Source organism: Falco peregrinus, chromosome 4 (assembly GCF_023634155.1).
Source record: "Falco peregrinus isolate bFalPer1 chromosome 4, bFalPer1.pri, whole genome shotgun sequence".
Classification (NCBI taxonomy): Eukaryota; Metazoa; Chordata; class Aves; order Falconiformes; family Falconidae; genus Falco; species Falco peregrinus.
The window spans coordinates 32115766-32132266 of record NC_073724.1 but is presented as its reverse complement, the minus strand read 5'-3'; the positions used below and the strand labels follow the sequence as shown (position 1 = coordinate 32132266).

The window sequence follows — 16501 nt, the reverse complement described above, 5'->3', positions numbered from 1 at the left end:
TGCCAGTGAAATCCCTGAAAAATCCTGAAAGAGCTGAAATGCCAACAGAGCTACGTCCCTTTGCTGAGGCTTTCAACAAACCTGAGACCCTGGCAGAGCCCGCACTGGGGTTTAGCCCTAGGCAGCTTCTGAAGCGAGGTGGGATGATTCTTTGTCACTTTAACTGCAGTTTAGGTCTTTAGCAGCGAGCACAAGTGTGGTCACAGCAAGCTGGTCCCCCCACCCGTGTCACTGGGTCGAAGTGCTGGAGGGACAAGGCATTGTGTCAGGCAAGGGTTTCTGGGGTTTTAAGTGCCAAGGGCTTCTTGTGTTTACTGCAAAGGCATCAGGGCACAGAATCATAGAACCGTTTAGGCTGGAAAAGACCTTTAAGATCATCAAGTCCAACTATTAACCCAGGACTGTCAAGTCCATTCACTAAATCATGTCCCTAAGTTTCTGTGTCTACGTGCATCTGTACAAAAAGGCTCTGTGCCAGTTAAACCACTGTATTTTTTTCCCTTTCACTGTAATAGTGGAAGCAGGTAGTCCATGATGCTGCCCTTCTGGGTTTCCCTGGCTACCAAACAAATGTGCTTTTTTTAATACCCCCACCCTCTTCTCAATAGTAACATAAAGGAGCAGCATGTCCTACGGCTCCTTCAGCCGAGTGAAGTGCTAAAGTGCAAAAGACTCTTTTCTGACAGTCATTTCTCTTCTTGTGTTCACTGGGTTTGTCATTAATAAAGGGTACTTTTGTTTTCAAAGCATTGGTTTTCAAATGAAATTGTGGTTTTACCAACTACTTATATCATGATTCTAGTACAAAACATTGTCCAAAAGTATCACAGTGAATCTAGTCTCTTTGCACGGTGGGTTGTTGTTAGGGTTTGGTGGGGGGAGGGATTTGGTTTGGGGTTTTTTTGGTAGAAAAGATAGGGAAATGATTGTTATACTGAGATAAATCACATTCAAAACATATATGTAAATACTGCATCGTGACAGTAGCTCTTCAGGGAAACTAGAGGGCAGACTTCTAAAATGCTTAGGGCTCTGTAAAGATGCAGATAGGTACCTCATCATCTTCCCCCAAAAAATGTTAAATGCCTAACTCCTAGGAGTTTTGCATGTTTAACCAGCTAAATGCTTTCAGAATACTGCCCTGAGATGGCTCAGAATCTTATTGCATAAAAATAAGTCATGGCTGTGTGTCAGCAGCCAAGCAGTTCCTATTGTAAGTCTGCTAATTATTATATCAAATATAACTGAGTTGTCATTTCCTTATCCCTCCCTTTGTCTCAAAGTTGTTGTGTCATGAATTGTGTCTTATTGTGTAGTAGAAATCACTTTGGACTGGGCAGTTGTTTAAAATTATTATTATTACATGTGTGAATATTGCTTAGCATCTTCATGGGGCTTGGCTTCTGACCTGTTCATTGTGGAACATTTACGAAGACCCTTGCATGGGCAGAGAAAAAGAGAGAGAAGTGAAGTCTCATGGTCAAATTGCCAAGAAGGAAATGAAATTAATAGAAAATCTATTTGGATTTTTTTTTTCCTTTTCTTTTAGCTTCTTATGGTTCAGTCTCTGAATCTGGGGTTGATACAGTATAATTTTTAGGGCTTGGAGTTGTCAAAATGAGTCTTGAAGGGCGTCATTAAAGTGTTTTGCATAACACGCCTGAATGAAGGTGGAGGTCAATGCAGCAGGAGGCTGGGATGAGGCAGAGGCGGAGGAACCAGTCTGGACATGCCAAGTTCATGCCACGCTGCAGGGCTGGGCCCTGCCCTCGGCTGGACCACAATGGTGCAGGAAGAGCTGGGCTTAAACCATGCAATTTAGAGTTTTAAAAACAGAATATTTCTTCACTGATTTGAGAAACTAGTTGTCTCCAGCAGCTTCTGGACATTAGGAGCGTTGAGTAGGACGGCTCTTGGAAGCCCCCATCAAAGAGCTGTAAAAGCCTCTTGGCGGGCTGCCAGGGAGCCAGCACAGGGGCTGATAAGAAACTGGCCAGATCAGTCATGCTCAAAGTTCTGTGTTGCATCAGGAGAATTGCTGAAAGCAAGATGTTTCCACAGAAAGTTACACTTTCAAAGTATAAACATTTCCCAGTGGAGAAATGTTCCATCAGAAAATGTTGGACCACTCTGCGTCTTGGCATACTCTAAGGTACAAAAGCTCATTGCATTTTAAATAAACTTCAGCAGCCTCAGCCCATGCCAATTCTCAAACAACAAATCAAGCAAACTTGGCTTTTTCTCCTGTAATTATCCAACCTAATAATTCTCCTGTCATTTTCCCCTTTTGCTTCACTGAAGGAAGAAAGGTTGTGTTTGCAGTACACCAAGATGCTGCTGGCTTCTAGTTTCATTGCCCTGCAATTTGAAATTCCTAAAGAGTCACGATATAAATATACACATAGCTTTAATCCCAAATTATGTATGTACAAATGGCACCAAAATTCAATTACCTTCAGGACACACACGATCAGACTTTGTTTTATAAAACACTTTTTTGACATAGTCCATTCTAAAACAAGTATGAAATGCATCTTTTCTTCAGGGACAAATGAAAGACAAAGTCTGCCTTGCCAGGGTTTGAACACATGGCTTTAGATAGTCTAACCAGTTAACACCTAATACTTAGATCTTTTCCCCCAAACATTAAAGTTGAATGAGAGATGGAGTGTATTTGCAATGAAAAATGAATGGAAGAGCTAGCAACCTGAAGGATATGTGACTTCTGAAGAATAATGAAATAAAAATGTTCAGACAATGTTAAAGTCTGGTAGGAACTGAAATATCTGGCAGTATAGAAGATAAGAGTGTTTATGTGTTTGTTGGTGCAGATGAATTAACATACTGTACAGCCTACCTTGTATTGTGTTACCTGAAAACTACATTTTATAACAATTTTCCCCTGATCATCTCGTATCTGCAAATTTATGTGTGGTTACAAAACTAACATGGTAATGCCGATGCATCGTTTGTACACACCACTACCTCTCTGAAGAAACCTACCTCACTTTAAGTATAGGGGAAAGAAAATTTGGCACCTTTACCTTAACTTTTGAATATGAATAACCACTATTAGGCTATGTGTTCAGTCTTAACTGATTAACTGATGCTTATGAAAGCCATTTTTCAACTTAATATTGTTTTACTAAATGCTTTTTATCATTCAGTTCCTCAGCTGTTTTTTGAAGGGAAAAAGCCATTGACTCCACCGATTTCAATAGGCAACAAAGACCAATGGCACTTCAGAAATGCCATTAGTGAGGGCAAGTACTTGTGGGCTCCATAGGACTCAGCAGTGTGCCAGATATTTCACTTTCCACAGCCTTTGCTCCTGCAACTCTACCATCTCCCACAAAATAAAAATTCAGAATCTCTTGCTTACAATTTTTTATTCGAAAAATAAAAATAATTTTAAAAATCCTTCTCCATACGTGAAAACCATGCAGATACCAAGCAGTGTTGATACTGCTGGACGTGTGTCTCTGGAGAAAATACCAGCCTATCAGGGGTATTAAGTGGCAGCCAACATGACAATAACAAAATATGTGAACATTCAGGTGTGAAATCAAAGAACCTTTCCAGCAGCAGCATTTTGCTGTGTGATGTGTTGCATTCAGATTTATGAGAAAGTTTTGTACATAATTTAGAATAAAGCTTTAATAATTGATTGGAGAGCTAGCACCAAATGAAGTGCCAATGTAAAAGTCCAGGGCAAGTGCCTTCCTCCAGAATCTTTCGTGTAGTAAAACAACTTACTTGAAAAATTATTGTTCATCATTTAATTATGTAGCACAGCACGTTCTAGAGTTCACATGGCATGAAGCAGCATGATCTTGAGGGTGATAGCCCACTCCTACAAAGGCTTTTATTGTACTGTTTAAGGGACTGCAATAAGACTGCTGAAAGGATTCAAATGGAAGAGTCTTTGCCCTACCATAAAAATGTCAGTAAAAATAATGTCACCCTTCTCCAAATTTCAGCCTCCTAAACCCAGTTATTTTTCTAGAAAAACAAAGCTGGGTGGCCTGAATTTCTACAGAAAAGCACAGAACATCTGGGGATTTTCGATTTCTAAGAACCAAAAGTCTTAGACTAAATCAAGCATATTTCACAAGAAGCTTTGTTTTGTTATATTTCCAGGTTCCCATCCACCCCAGACAACAAATAACATTTTGCAGTACTTCCAACACCTGTTTTTCAGTGACTCTAGACCCTTGATGCTATGGGTCCGGTATAGACACAGGCGTTAGGATTGTTACAGAATTTTATAGTCCAAGCTGCTGACTGAGGATTTACAAGGTTACAAGATGCCACCAAATGTCCTCTTTCGCTACTGGGCCCAGCTCCTGGTGGTAGTTGGCTCATGCACCTGTCTGTAGGTCACTGAGCTGAGCGCTTGGCCGAGGCATGTCCAAGGCTGGTGGGGTGAAGCTTCCACTGGAGAGAATGGGATTGCCATGAGAGCAGGCAGCAAGGTTTTGAGATGTGCAAAACACCTTTGGTGACCCTGCTTGTGCTGCCCTACATGGGACATGAAAGGGTTTGACTTTTCAGAGATGAAGGGCTTGTGGTGGGCTAGCTCATGAGCCAACCTGAAGGTTGTGGCCCCCACACTCATAAATTACTTTTGAAACTATCCAGGAATTCTGGTTCTTATCTTTATATTAATTTGCCTGTGTTTAATTCAGGTTACACAGTCCAACAGTGGTCATTGAATTCTTGTGTCTTGTACTTTAGAGGCAGACACCTGTGAGGCATTCCCCCCCCCAGTTATCCCTGTGGTGGGTTACCAAGCTCTGTCTGTAGGGAGTCTCAGTGGCAAGAGCAGTCACCACCATATATGTTTTCTGCTAGCTGGAAACTTTGCTTTCAGAGACACATCTTGATTGAGAAACCCCAGTCATGCAATTAACTCGCAGCAGGTGCATTTCATATTGCATCAATAAGTGCTTCCTTACAGAGCCTTCATCACTCCCAGTACAACAGAGATGTTCCATTGTTTTAAATGTCACAGCTTTTTTGGACTTTTTCTTTTAGTACTTGATTTTTATTGCTGCTTTTTTTCTGTGCTGTATAGAATCAATCATTATTTTATTTCTAATAGTACTTAGCCTGGCCCCTTCTGTACATATGTTTGGCTATTTTCCACCCTGTGCCTGCAAGCTGCTAAGTGGTTTTGCTTATCATTGGAGAAATCAATAGGATTTGTAGCACCTTGAAAGAGGTAATAAGCACTTTGCAGGATCAGCTCTTCAGCCTTGGCTTCCTTACTGATGGATATGAAAATAATTCCTGAAGATTCACCATCTCTGTTAGCCTTTGTCTTGAAGAGTTGCTATTATGCGGTATGAAAATGAAATAAAACTAAACTGTGCCAGAAATCCCTTTCTAATCTTGGTGCCATAATTTTTTACTACTTCAGCTCTTTAAGTCATCTGGCTTCATTAACAGCCTATTTGGGTATACTTGCTAATATGATCAGGAGGATACCTTGAAAAAAGGACCAAGCCTTTGAGTGATGCCTACACTGGGAATCAAATACTTTTTTAAAGCAGAGGTGGTGTAGGTGAATGAGAATAGTTTAACATGAACTCAGAGAACATTTTTCCCCTATATTGACTAATAAGTGCAAAGAATAATAATTATAGGCACACGTGCATGAACTTAGAAGGACAGTTCACACAGGAAGAACTTTTTTTTTTCCCTTCAGAAAGCAGTAATTTAAAAGGTAGTAAGTACCGCAGCATAGTTCTCATTAACAGAGGTAGAAAGAGCCCCTGCAGCTCCCCATCAATAATCACAGCATTTGGTACATACTGCTCAGTCCTTGCTTCCCATTATGAATCACAAATGACTTCATACACTCCCAAAGTAATTGAAGATGGGTCTGGGAGACCTTGTTATAGGGATGACAGTTTATGCTGTGAGAAGTTGGAGGGGAAACGTTAGTGAAAAGCAGAAAATTAAAATTAAAACTTGAATTTAATGTGAGGTAAACATATGTTACAGCCACTGCGCAGAGCAAATGTTAAGGGTAGCTCCAGAAAAAGTCACAGCAGCAGTAGCAGTACCGATAACAGAAAATATACCAGAGTTTGTATAGGGTTTTTGTAATACCATTTTGAAGTGTTATGCATAATCAGTCCTTAAAAATTCAGTCTCTTTATGAACCACTCAGATACGATCAACTTCAAGATATGCTTTCCTAACTTTAAGAAAATGTTTATTATTATACCTTATAAACAATACATTTATACCAGCATCTGTAGTGAAACTATGGTTTCTGTATGGTTCTGTAGTGAAACTATGAGCTAAAATTATTTGCTCATTAAGGCACTTCATCTAAATGATAACTAGTAGCCGATTGCATATTGCATTAGGCAGCATTCTGATCTCAGCCAAGAGATGCCCAAGCAAAAGAAAAACAAGGACTGATAACATTGAGGAGATAAAAAAGTTCAGAACACATTTCCATGCTCTGGAGTGTGTAATGGTCATAACACGTTATAAATCCTAAACTTTTTGACTTAGTACTAGTCAGGAAGTAGAGACATTTATTCTGGGAAGAAGTTCCTTCTTTTTCACTGGAAATGCTGAAAGCTGAGGGTTTTTTTCACTTTTGAAGTTGCTGCTAGTTGCAATATTTGGGAATGTTAGGACCCACATATGATAGCATTTGGGTCATCTGCATTTGGGTTCCACTTACCAAGAAAAAACGCAGGCAGTATAACTCATGTCAAGTATCATGGCTTTATGGACATTAGGTCTTTTCAGAGAATAAAAATTTAAAATTCATGTTCTTTAAGAACTTTTGGGAAAAGATTGATTTTGATTCAGAAAGAAAATGAGTTTTTCTTCTCAAGATAAAGAAATTCTAAGGACAAAATAATTTAGAAAAAATACAAATATTTCAGTATGATTTTTCCCAAGTATTTCAGCAGCCTTTGCTCTTAGGTGCTTTCCTGGGAGTGTCCTGGGAGGTGATGGCAAACTCGAGACTTGCCAGGTGTGTGGTGGCTGCCCCGAAGTTCCTGACTCTGGACATGGAGCCTGGGACCTTTAAGGGCTCCAGCTCCACCTGAGGTTTGCAGGGCTGCCTGACCCCTTACTGCAAATCCACAGCTGGAAGTTTGGAGATACCAGAACCCAGGGTCTTTAGGGGTTTCAGAGCCTCTCCTTAGAAGTCAGAACCCTGAAGTTCCCTAGACAGAACTAGGCACTCCCGCATGCTCCCAATGTTGGACCTTGCCCTGCAGAACATGGCTTGGGCCCTCTGCGAGCTGCCACCTCTGCTTGGCTCTCTGGTCCGTGGCAGGGACAGAGGTTTGAGGGAAGAAAAAAAAATCTAACCTGAGAAAAATTTCAAGATGTTTTTATACCTGGAGTGAGACAGCTGCATGGTTGTCTTCTCAAGGTGAGAAGATGCCTGCAGCTGGATAAGTGAAGAACAAGTCTCTTGCCTGAGAAACGTATAATGGAATTTCTCCTTTTGGATAACAATTGTCCTAGAGACCAGCTGATTTTTTACTGTTGTTACGTGGTTAATCTGATGATAGCTAATGGGAAATATTGGTCTTTCAGGGTACTGATAGATTTATGTGCTTACACAATACTTGGTCATTTGCTTTAGAAAGTTAATAAATAGCTGATGTATAGAATGTAAAGAAGCCAAGCTGCTGCTTCAGCTGTCTCCAAGCGGGAGCTGGTGCCCAAACCTCACCATGAATAGTACTCATACGTGTAATTTGTTGATGTGTTCTCTTGTTCATGCTTATTGGCTCTCTGGGAGCCATTTGCATAAATCAGCTGCTGTGCCCAAGTAGTTGCCATCTCCAAATAACTAAAGGAACAATCTAACAACCATGCACAGTTTAATAGTACTGCACTGAGCCAAAAATTCTCCAAAGAGCTTCAGGCACGTGATGATATCTAATCTGTTGTTTTATCACTTAAACTGTTAGGGTAGCTGTTAGGTTAGCGCAATGCAGTTCTTAATTGTGTTATGCTGGCTAAGTATCCAATTTATACCTTTCAAAAATGCCACGGATTTGTTCCTTATTTGGCAGGAGATAAATCTACTGCCATAACATCTTGATCTGAAAGACCTCCATTCAATAGCTGCCACTTCAGCGCCACTGGGCTAAGTTGTCTCTCCTTTGCAAGTTCCTTTGCTGATAAAGCTTTGTATCAGTGTAGGTAACAAGAAATTTTGACAACGGTGTAACATGGGGAATGTTTTCACTTGACCGTTTTTTTTGTCTTAAATAAAAAGGTCTGTTGCGGCTGACTAGACATGCTGTTACACAGCTTGATTGCAGCTCCCTTGTGCGTCCACTACTGAACCACGGACAATGGAAAGGGTCAAACCTGCCCTTAGTTCCCCACATCATACTGCCTGAAGACAGACGTAAATTAATTTGAGGAACAACATATGCATGATAAAGTGAGCATATGGCTTTCAATAATTTCTTCATGGTGAAGATAATCAAAGTTCATTATTAAAAAAATACTTTTTATTTCAGTGGAAAAGACATCTTTTATGCCCACATTTTTTGTCAGACAAATCTAAAGGATAAATGTTCTGACCTTTTTTGTTTTGAAACTGTGTGTATGTGTATGCACAACCTAAATGTCCATTTTTACCTGCTTCCCCACATATTTCAATTAACTGTAAGTAAAATGCAAAAAAAAGAGAGAGAGAAAAAAAGAGAAATTACTTAATCCTTCCAGTATTTCACTGAATCACAGAACGGCTGATGTTGCAAGGGAGCTCTGGAGGTCATCTGGTCCAGCCTTTCTGCTCAGGTAGGGCCACCTAGAACAGGCTCCCCTGGATCTGAAAATATCCATGAGAGCAAATCTATATTAAAAGATATAAGAAAGATGCTCAGATATACAAGAGTTGCTATTATTATCCTGACAGAAACATAAAATATGTGTTGAAATAATTTGCAAAAAGCATGCAAGAAAGCATTGTTTAATTTAAAGTAGGCTTTTTCATTTAGTCAACCAGTTATCACTGGGAGGGAGTCGAAGGATGAACTCCTCTTCGCAACCTAAACCCTCTCTCCGACATCCCATCACAATATTTATGTGTTAACCTGGAGCACATTTGACTTCCTGCTGCTTCTTCTGCCATCTGTGTGGACAGTGATTCCGATAGGATATAAATATTAAAGTAATTACACAGGAGAGGATGATCTTAGCGAGCGGTGCCCACCGAAGTGAAGTGAGGGCAGACGAATTAAAACAGATCCCTTGGCACTCCAGGTTACTGTCTCAGAAAGGACAAAGCTTTTAGCAGATGTGCGGGAGAATTAAAGAGTCAAGGGAGATAGTCCAGCTTTATTTCACATTCCCAATTCACTAGAGTAATCAAAGAAGACATGCCCCTGGATTTACCTTTTCCCGAGGTTTTCCTTCTAAGATCAGTCTAAGATCAGTGTGCTTGTAATTCTAAGATAATTCTGCTCCAGACTAGCAGAAGTTCATACCTCTGTCCCCTTCTTACCTTACTGAAACTGATACCCTTTTCATTCCCAGGGTGCTATTTGCTAGGAATGGCCAGATGTCATGTAAGAGCTGTGGGAACAAAACTCTTTCCTAGGTCTCCTAACTCCATACAAAGTCATTACCTTCATTTCCCACTTGCATTTTTGAAGAGGTATTTTTTGACCCTGTTACCACTTTTTTCCAATCAGTGTAAAATTTCCCCCAAGTAGCTGTACATGTTGTCCATGTGCAATGCCCACAGTATGCAATGAATGCTTTCAGTTGATTATAATCTTTAGAGTTTGCATGATTTAAGTCATGCTTCACAGCTTGGTTAAATAGTATTGTAAAGAAAACACACAGTTCTCCAACTATAACCTCCCATCCACTCCCGAACAGAGGGCTTCTTGCTGCCTTTTCTTAAATATTGCATGTATAAATGTGATAGTGGTGAGTAAGAGATCTATAAATGGGTTCTGGTGAGGAGTAAACATCATGTGGTCGTCCGCTTTGGAAGCTTGTTGAGTGGGAGGCATTTATTGAACCTTGGTGCACTTGCTATAATCACTGATTTTCTATGAAGTGCTAATAGGATATGACTGTTTTCTCCTTTGTAAAACAACAATAAAATTATTTTCCCCTGGGAAAATAGAATTATTTATGATATAAAGATATCGTAAAACAATAATAGAAAAAGAATAAAATTTTGTAAAAATAATAGGATAAGACTGTTTCTCCTTCCTTGCTCTTATAAAACAGGCTGCCTTAACAGAACCTTAGGGTTAAGTATATAAGGCTGGAAACTGTTCAAATGAAGACAAATTGTATTTAGCCCCCAGGTGATTCACACATGGTCTTTAACTATATAACAATAGGACTGAATGTGGTCATTTTATTGCACATATGGAGATACAGCCAAAATCAGGATTCATTTCATGTTTCAACTTCTTTCAGCTAACACGTTGTATAAGAACAGAAAATACAGACAGTTGGAATTATTGGAGCTTTTTTTAGAGCAAATCGTTCATCTGCTTGCTGCTAACTAGTTTGGGCATATTTTCAGGGAATAACAGGGAGATGCAATGTTAAAAACTGTAATTTTGAAGAAGGAAAAAGTGTGATTTTGGGATTTATTTAATTTTATTTTTGAAGTTGCATCTATGTTGAATAGCACATAAATTAAAACATTTTTTTACATAAACATAGCCATTGCTTTCCCCTGTGGTTAGAAAGCGCAGGGACCCAGACTTTTTTGTCCCAGAAGCTAACACTGGCATTACACTGACTGCAAACCACAGCCCTGCAGATTCTCAGAGAGGGAACGGAGAAAGTCTTGAGGGCTGAAAAGCCCTCTAATTCCATGATTCAAAGAAGATCCTAAGCATGTGCTTATGTCTATCCTTAATCAGGACAACATTTAAGCATTTGCTCTCAAGTACATTCTTTTCTGTTTTCTTTAAAATGGCAGTGTTGTTCAGTATAATAAGGTTGATTGGAGTGGCAAGGGAGGTTCTGGTAGATAAGCTGCAGCAGCTGAAAGACTAACTGGGGAACCTAACTGTGAGGATTATTAATGTACCGTAAGCAACCTATTTTTGAGTTTTCAGACTCCCATTGATCTCTGGAGGAGTTTGAGTTCTAAAAATAACTTGCCTTTGGGACCTGGGAGAGAGAGAATTGGAGCTGGACGGAAGGAGGTCTGAGTGCATTGAAACATCACGGGGAGATAACAGAGGGTCTGCTGACTGCAAAGGCAGTTCAGGTAGCAATTATAAGCAACCAGAGAGCAGAAAGTACATCTGAGAGAAAGGTAATATTATTAGTAGGTGTTAAAATAGCACTGCTTGCAAGCAGTGTGATTTAGACAAAATTTGAGAACAGCAGGCTTGATTTCCCTCAGCACCTGAGCACTGAGGCAAGGTTTATCATCATGGCAACTTGGTTGCATTTGGATGGCAAATGGCAGGGCTCTTGGGCACTACAGTATTTTTTTTTTTTCTTTTGCTCCTCCTGCTAATAAACTAGTCTTGTAGGTGCATGGCCTTTTAGAAGACTGGGTTTCCTTTGACTAGAGCTGCTATGTCTCAGTTGTGACTGGGAGAACTGGAGACAGCAGATCTTTTGTTGGGTCCGCTGCCTAGTGAGAGTACCCTGCCACAGGAGGAGGAAGAAGACAGCTGCTTGCTCAGCTGGATGGGATATGGTGCCAGTTAGGACCTTTCTGCCCTGAGGCCACAGAAGTATTTATTAAGTGATATTAAAACTGATTTTAGCAGGAGATGGCTGTCAAAGGTCTGGGATCGATGAGGAAATGAAGGCAGGATAAAGGAGTATTTGAAGAAAGAGCATATGGCTAAAAGTGATCCCAGCAGCCAGATTACTCGGATGATGAGCAGCACAGTAATACAGTATATAACAGCTTGTTGTTTTAGTTTGTAAGCTCACTGACAGCTCCACAGCAGAGCAGGGGCAAGCATGGACCCTGCACCTGGCCCACAAATCCACCTTGGCCTTTGTGAGTGGAGGACAGCTTCCCTTGGGACCTACAAAGCCTCTTCCCAGACTCACAAACTGGCTGAGGCTTGAGAGCACCTCTGTAGGTCGTGGAGTCCAAACCCCTGCTCAGGACAGGGTCATTGCTCAGGGCCATACCCAGTCGGGTTTTCAATATCTCCAAGGATGGAAACTCCACGACCTCTCTGGGCAGCCTGTGCCAGTGTTTGACCACCCTGACAGCCAAAGACATTTTGTTTCCTGTTGAGGTAAAGTTCTCTGTGTTTCAATTTGTGCCTGTTGTTTCCTGTCCTGTCACTGGGCACCACTGAGGGAAGCCTGGCTCCATCTTCTTTGTACCCTTATCACCAAGATCCCTGGGTGCTCGGTGTGCACAGCACAGGACAGGTGTTATGAGGAGCTCAGGAAATAAGGAAAGGCTAAAAGGCTAAACTGCTTGGAGAAGATAAGCATGGATCTCCCACGCAGGGCAGATGTCTCTTCCAGGATGACACCTGCAGGAAACACAGCCTTACCATCTAAGACACTGAATCTGCATGATTATCTTACATGATAAAAAATATCATGCAATCCTAAAAACCAGAATGCTACATTGTAGCTGTCCTTCACACCACAAACCCACCCACAATGTGTCTGGAGGCAGAAGCTGACGCTGGCCTCTGTCAGCAGAAGGATCAGAAAACCCTTGTGCCGCCGAGGACCACATCACGCTCAGCTGCGCCTGCTGCACTCTGCACACTCTCTCTCCCGATCCCGGGCTTGAGTGCTTGAGTTTAATCACTGCCAGCAATGTTTTATCCACCCACCACTGGAAAACAGTCACCTTGTGATATTCAGGAACGGGCAAAGAACAGTTTGAAAGAGAAAGGAGAACACTCAACTGAAACACATGGAGAGCGTGTGTAGGCAGGCAGTAATTACATAGGACAGGGTTACACGTGCGTGCATATCCCGGGGAGCCATCAAATACAGCCTTAAAGTTGGCATTTGTTTTAAGATCAGAAAGATAAGTACCTAAAATTACCTGACTGGAAGGAAATTTCAGCAGAAATAGAACAGCACATTGCCTCACCGAATCAGGCTACAAGACGATTACGTTGTTTGCTTGCTAACGGCCACAGAGCGGTATTGGCACTGCATGTGGTTTTATGACCTCTTTCTTGTGGGCAATGGCACACCCTCACTTTTTTTCAAGTCTATTAACTTTTGGCTTGTTTATTCAAAAGTTGCCAACACTTTTGAGCAGTTAGTGCAAGCCGTGCAGGGTTTCTTTTAATAGCACCTCTTTTCTCCAGGGAAGTGTTTCTTCCCAAAGCTAGGCAATTCCAGGCTTTTGAATGTCCCTCCATTATTTCTTTAAATGTGTACAGCCTACATACCTTCAGGAGCACAGCGAAAACTCACTTTATATAACACATCATGAAATACAGAAGATTGCCATTTTTTTTCTCTGTCCTGTGGCTTTTTCTCTGCTTTCCAAGCATTTGTTAAAACTTCGTGAGTTCAATAAAATTTACCCAGACCAGAGGTACTTGATATTCCCCCCCCCCTCAAATGCTTATATCTCAGCTGAATAAACATATATGCCGAGAAAGTTAGTGTCTTGAACTTTTGAAAGTTAATCACAAAACCTGTTTTCCTCAGTACTGAGCTGTCTGGAACCACCAATATCAACAGCAACCACTGATGTCTCTTAACTTCAAAGACAACAGGAACAGACCCTATGATGGGCTCCGAATGAGCTGTGACTATGCAGGGAAAAGTCGCTGTAGACAAGTCAACGGAAATTACTCATTGTTCCCCAGACAGCAGTTAAATGCCTCCCCACCTCACCTGACATAAGTAAATAAATTAACTCCAGCTGGATTTATACAAACAGCACAGAAAATACGATGCTACCATGTCTAGAATGCTGCCTTCAGTGCTGGTCAGTCATGAAAATTAAAGCAGAAACAGGAGGGGAGTGGAGTTGTGCCAAAAATAGTTACAGGAACAGACACACCACCAAAACAGGAGAGGCTGAAAATCCCTGGGACTGTTCAGACTGGACAGGAGGCAAGGGAGACTCGCTGCCAGTAAGGACTCCAGTGGGCAGTACAGAGAAAGCAAGACAAGAGGGTGATCAAAGCAGCTGAAAAAGAAATAATTTAAAAATAATATATACACACACACACAAACACATATATATATATATATACACACACCAGTAAATAGTCTTTACTGGTAGCATTAAATACTGTTTTAACTTTTATACATTTGATGCATCCCTAGTACCTGCAGCACGGCCACGCTGCTGTGCCGTACGGCAGGATTTGCCACCTGTGCCTGCTGAAGCAGTGCTGGGCTTCTCTGGGGATGAATCCCAGGGTCTGTGTGGGGTTGGACCCTGCTCTCTCGAGGGCAGGGGCAGGCCAGGAGCCCTCTGTGTCCTGCCAGGCAGCCGGGGGCAGCTGGGCAATGGGATGGGGTAGGAGTCATGGCTACCCGTACTGAGGACAGAACTGAAGGCATTAAAGCCCTGAGCTCTTAGCAGAGTCATGAAATTTCATCAGACAGAGATTTGGAGTGTAGGCGGAAAAAGCTAGTGGATCAAAAAGATTTGTTTCACGCCCACTCAGTATTCCCCAAGGTTGGGTGTAAACAAGTGAAAAGCAAAATTGCAGGTGTGGGGAATATACTCCCCCTCACAACTTGCAGGTATTTTTCTGTGTGCTCTGAAAATACCTGTGAGTGCACTGATAAATGATTTAATTTCTGGTCTTGTATCTGTCATACAGGTCTGACAAGAGAAAATGAATGGATTCCAATGAATGGAGATAATTTGAAATGCTTTATATATCTGTATGAAGACTGAACTTCCTAACTCCGTGGTAGCCCATAGGAAGCATCTTCTTTGTACATTTATATCAACACTTTTCTGTTGTCCGTTTTGTTTAACATAAGAAAGTACCACTGAAATAAAAAACAAACACAACTAGTAATGTGTGTGTATATATTCAGGAATTATTTTGACCTCAGAACAGGGAATAGTGTAATTTGAATTTTGAGTGAAAGTAGAATACTTTTTTAAAAAAATAATCAATATTTGCAATTAATTTGGTTTCTTTCCTTTTGAAAAAAAATCAATATGGACAAAACAGTTTTAAAATGATTTGACAAAATGCAGAATAAATTAAGAATGTAACATCTAATTTCCTGTAGTGTACTCCTAGTTATAGAACAGGAATAATGTATCAAGTGTAATAAAGGAAACTAAAATATTAAAAGGGATGTTCTTTCTGGTGAGTTTAACTAAATTTCTCTTATGTTGTAGAGCCAAAGTATTTCTTTTTCTTGAGAATCTAAAATGCACTGGTGTTCTGATATTTATGCATCACCTTCACTTTGCACAATGAAAATACAAGATGTGATCTAGCTCACAGAAAACCTGCAACCTTTATTAAAATAAACAGGTCATCCAGCCTCGATGGAACATGCCCCTGAGTATAGGTTGAAGGATTACTATCTTCAAAAGCCCAAATGAAAAGGGGACTTTGAAATACTGGTGCCGAGCAAAAATCATGTATGATCACAGCAACCCTTTCGTACAGTGATTAATCCCTGACACTTGTTTTATATGGACTGTACATAAATGAAGACTGTTTGATGCATATTCTATTTTTGGAAATGAGATCTTATTGTTAAGAGAAATGTAATGCACTGTGTCTCCTTGGTCGCTCGTGTTATTTACTGTTAATGGATTAGAGGACCTGTTTTGTAATAATATTCCTACTGTTGATTGAAACTATTCTACATGCTCTGAAACTCTCTGCCTGGCTCTTGTTTATTCAATTAAAATAAAGATAATTATTCTGGTTAGAAAACAGATTTCAAGTTGAATATTACTAACAATGACATCCATTTAATTCTCATTTGCTCCATCAGATAACACAAAAGCTAACTGGCAATATTTTTTTATTTTAAGTTATTACATGTGCTTTGTACAGGAAATTAGAAAGGAGCTGTACTCATTGCAACTCAATTAAAAGGACATGTTCTACTTTCCATATACAATACCAACGTTGCTTACCATCCTGCTTCATCCTTATAGCTCATGGCTGATTTCCCTCAATATATTCCTTGGAGGTGAACATCACCGAAAGACAGGTTGAAATGGAAATGCCAGGAGACAGAATGCATCAGAAGCACCTTTCATTTACATACCGATAAGATTAACAAGTCTATTCAATAGAAGAAGAACAATTTTCCCTAACGCTGCATTATCACTCACTGATACTGGGCTCTGCATTGTTCCTGCCAGTATGGAAGTGATAAAAAGAGGAGAAAACACACAGTCCCTTGAGCCAGAAGCATGCGCAAGGTGAGATGAGTCAGGGCCTCAGCTTTTATTATTATTTACTCACTTTAAAAATACTAATTTCAGAAAACTGTGGAAAGGTAAAGTCACGTTTTTCCCCTCCTTTGATAGTTAGGAAACTTCATAGTGGAAAATCCA

General features: G+C 40.5%; 1 protein-coding gene across 3 annotated transcripts in view; it reads left to right on the top strand.

Moving 5' to 3' along the window:
* The window catches only part of SMPX (small muscle protein X-linked), a 44338-nt gene extending 28238 nt beyond the window's left edge, over positions 1–16100 (top strand). For 2 of the 3 annotated variants that reach the window (XM_027778935.2, XM_027778936.2), the window contains exon 5: positions 14784–16100. The gene's annotated coding sequence lies outside the window, so the exon portion shown is untranslated. The remainder of the gene's footprint in view (positions 1–14783) is intronic. The other variant, XM_027778934.2, reaches the window with a different exon arrangement.
* Positions 16101–16501: the final 401 nt, after the last annotated feature.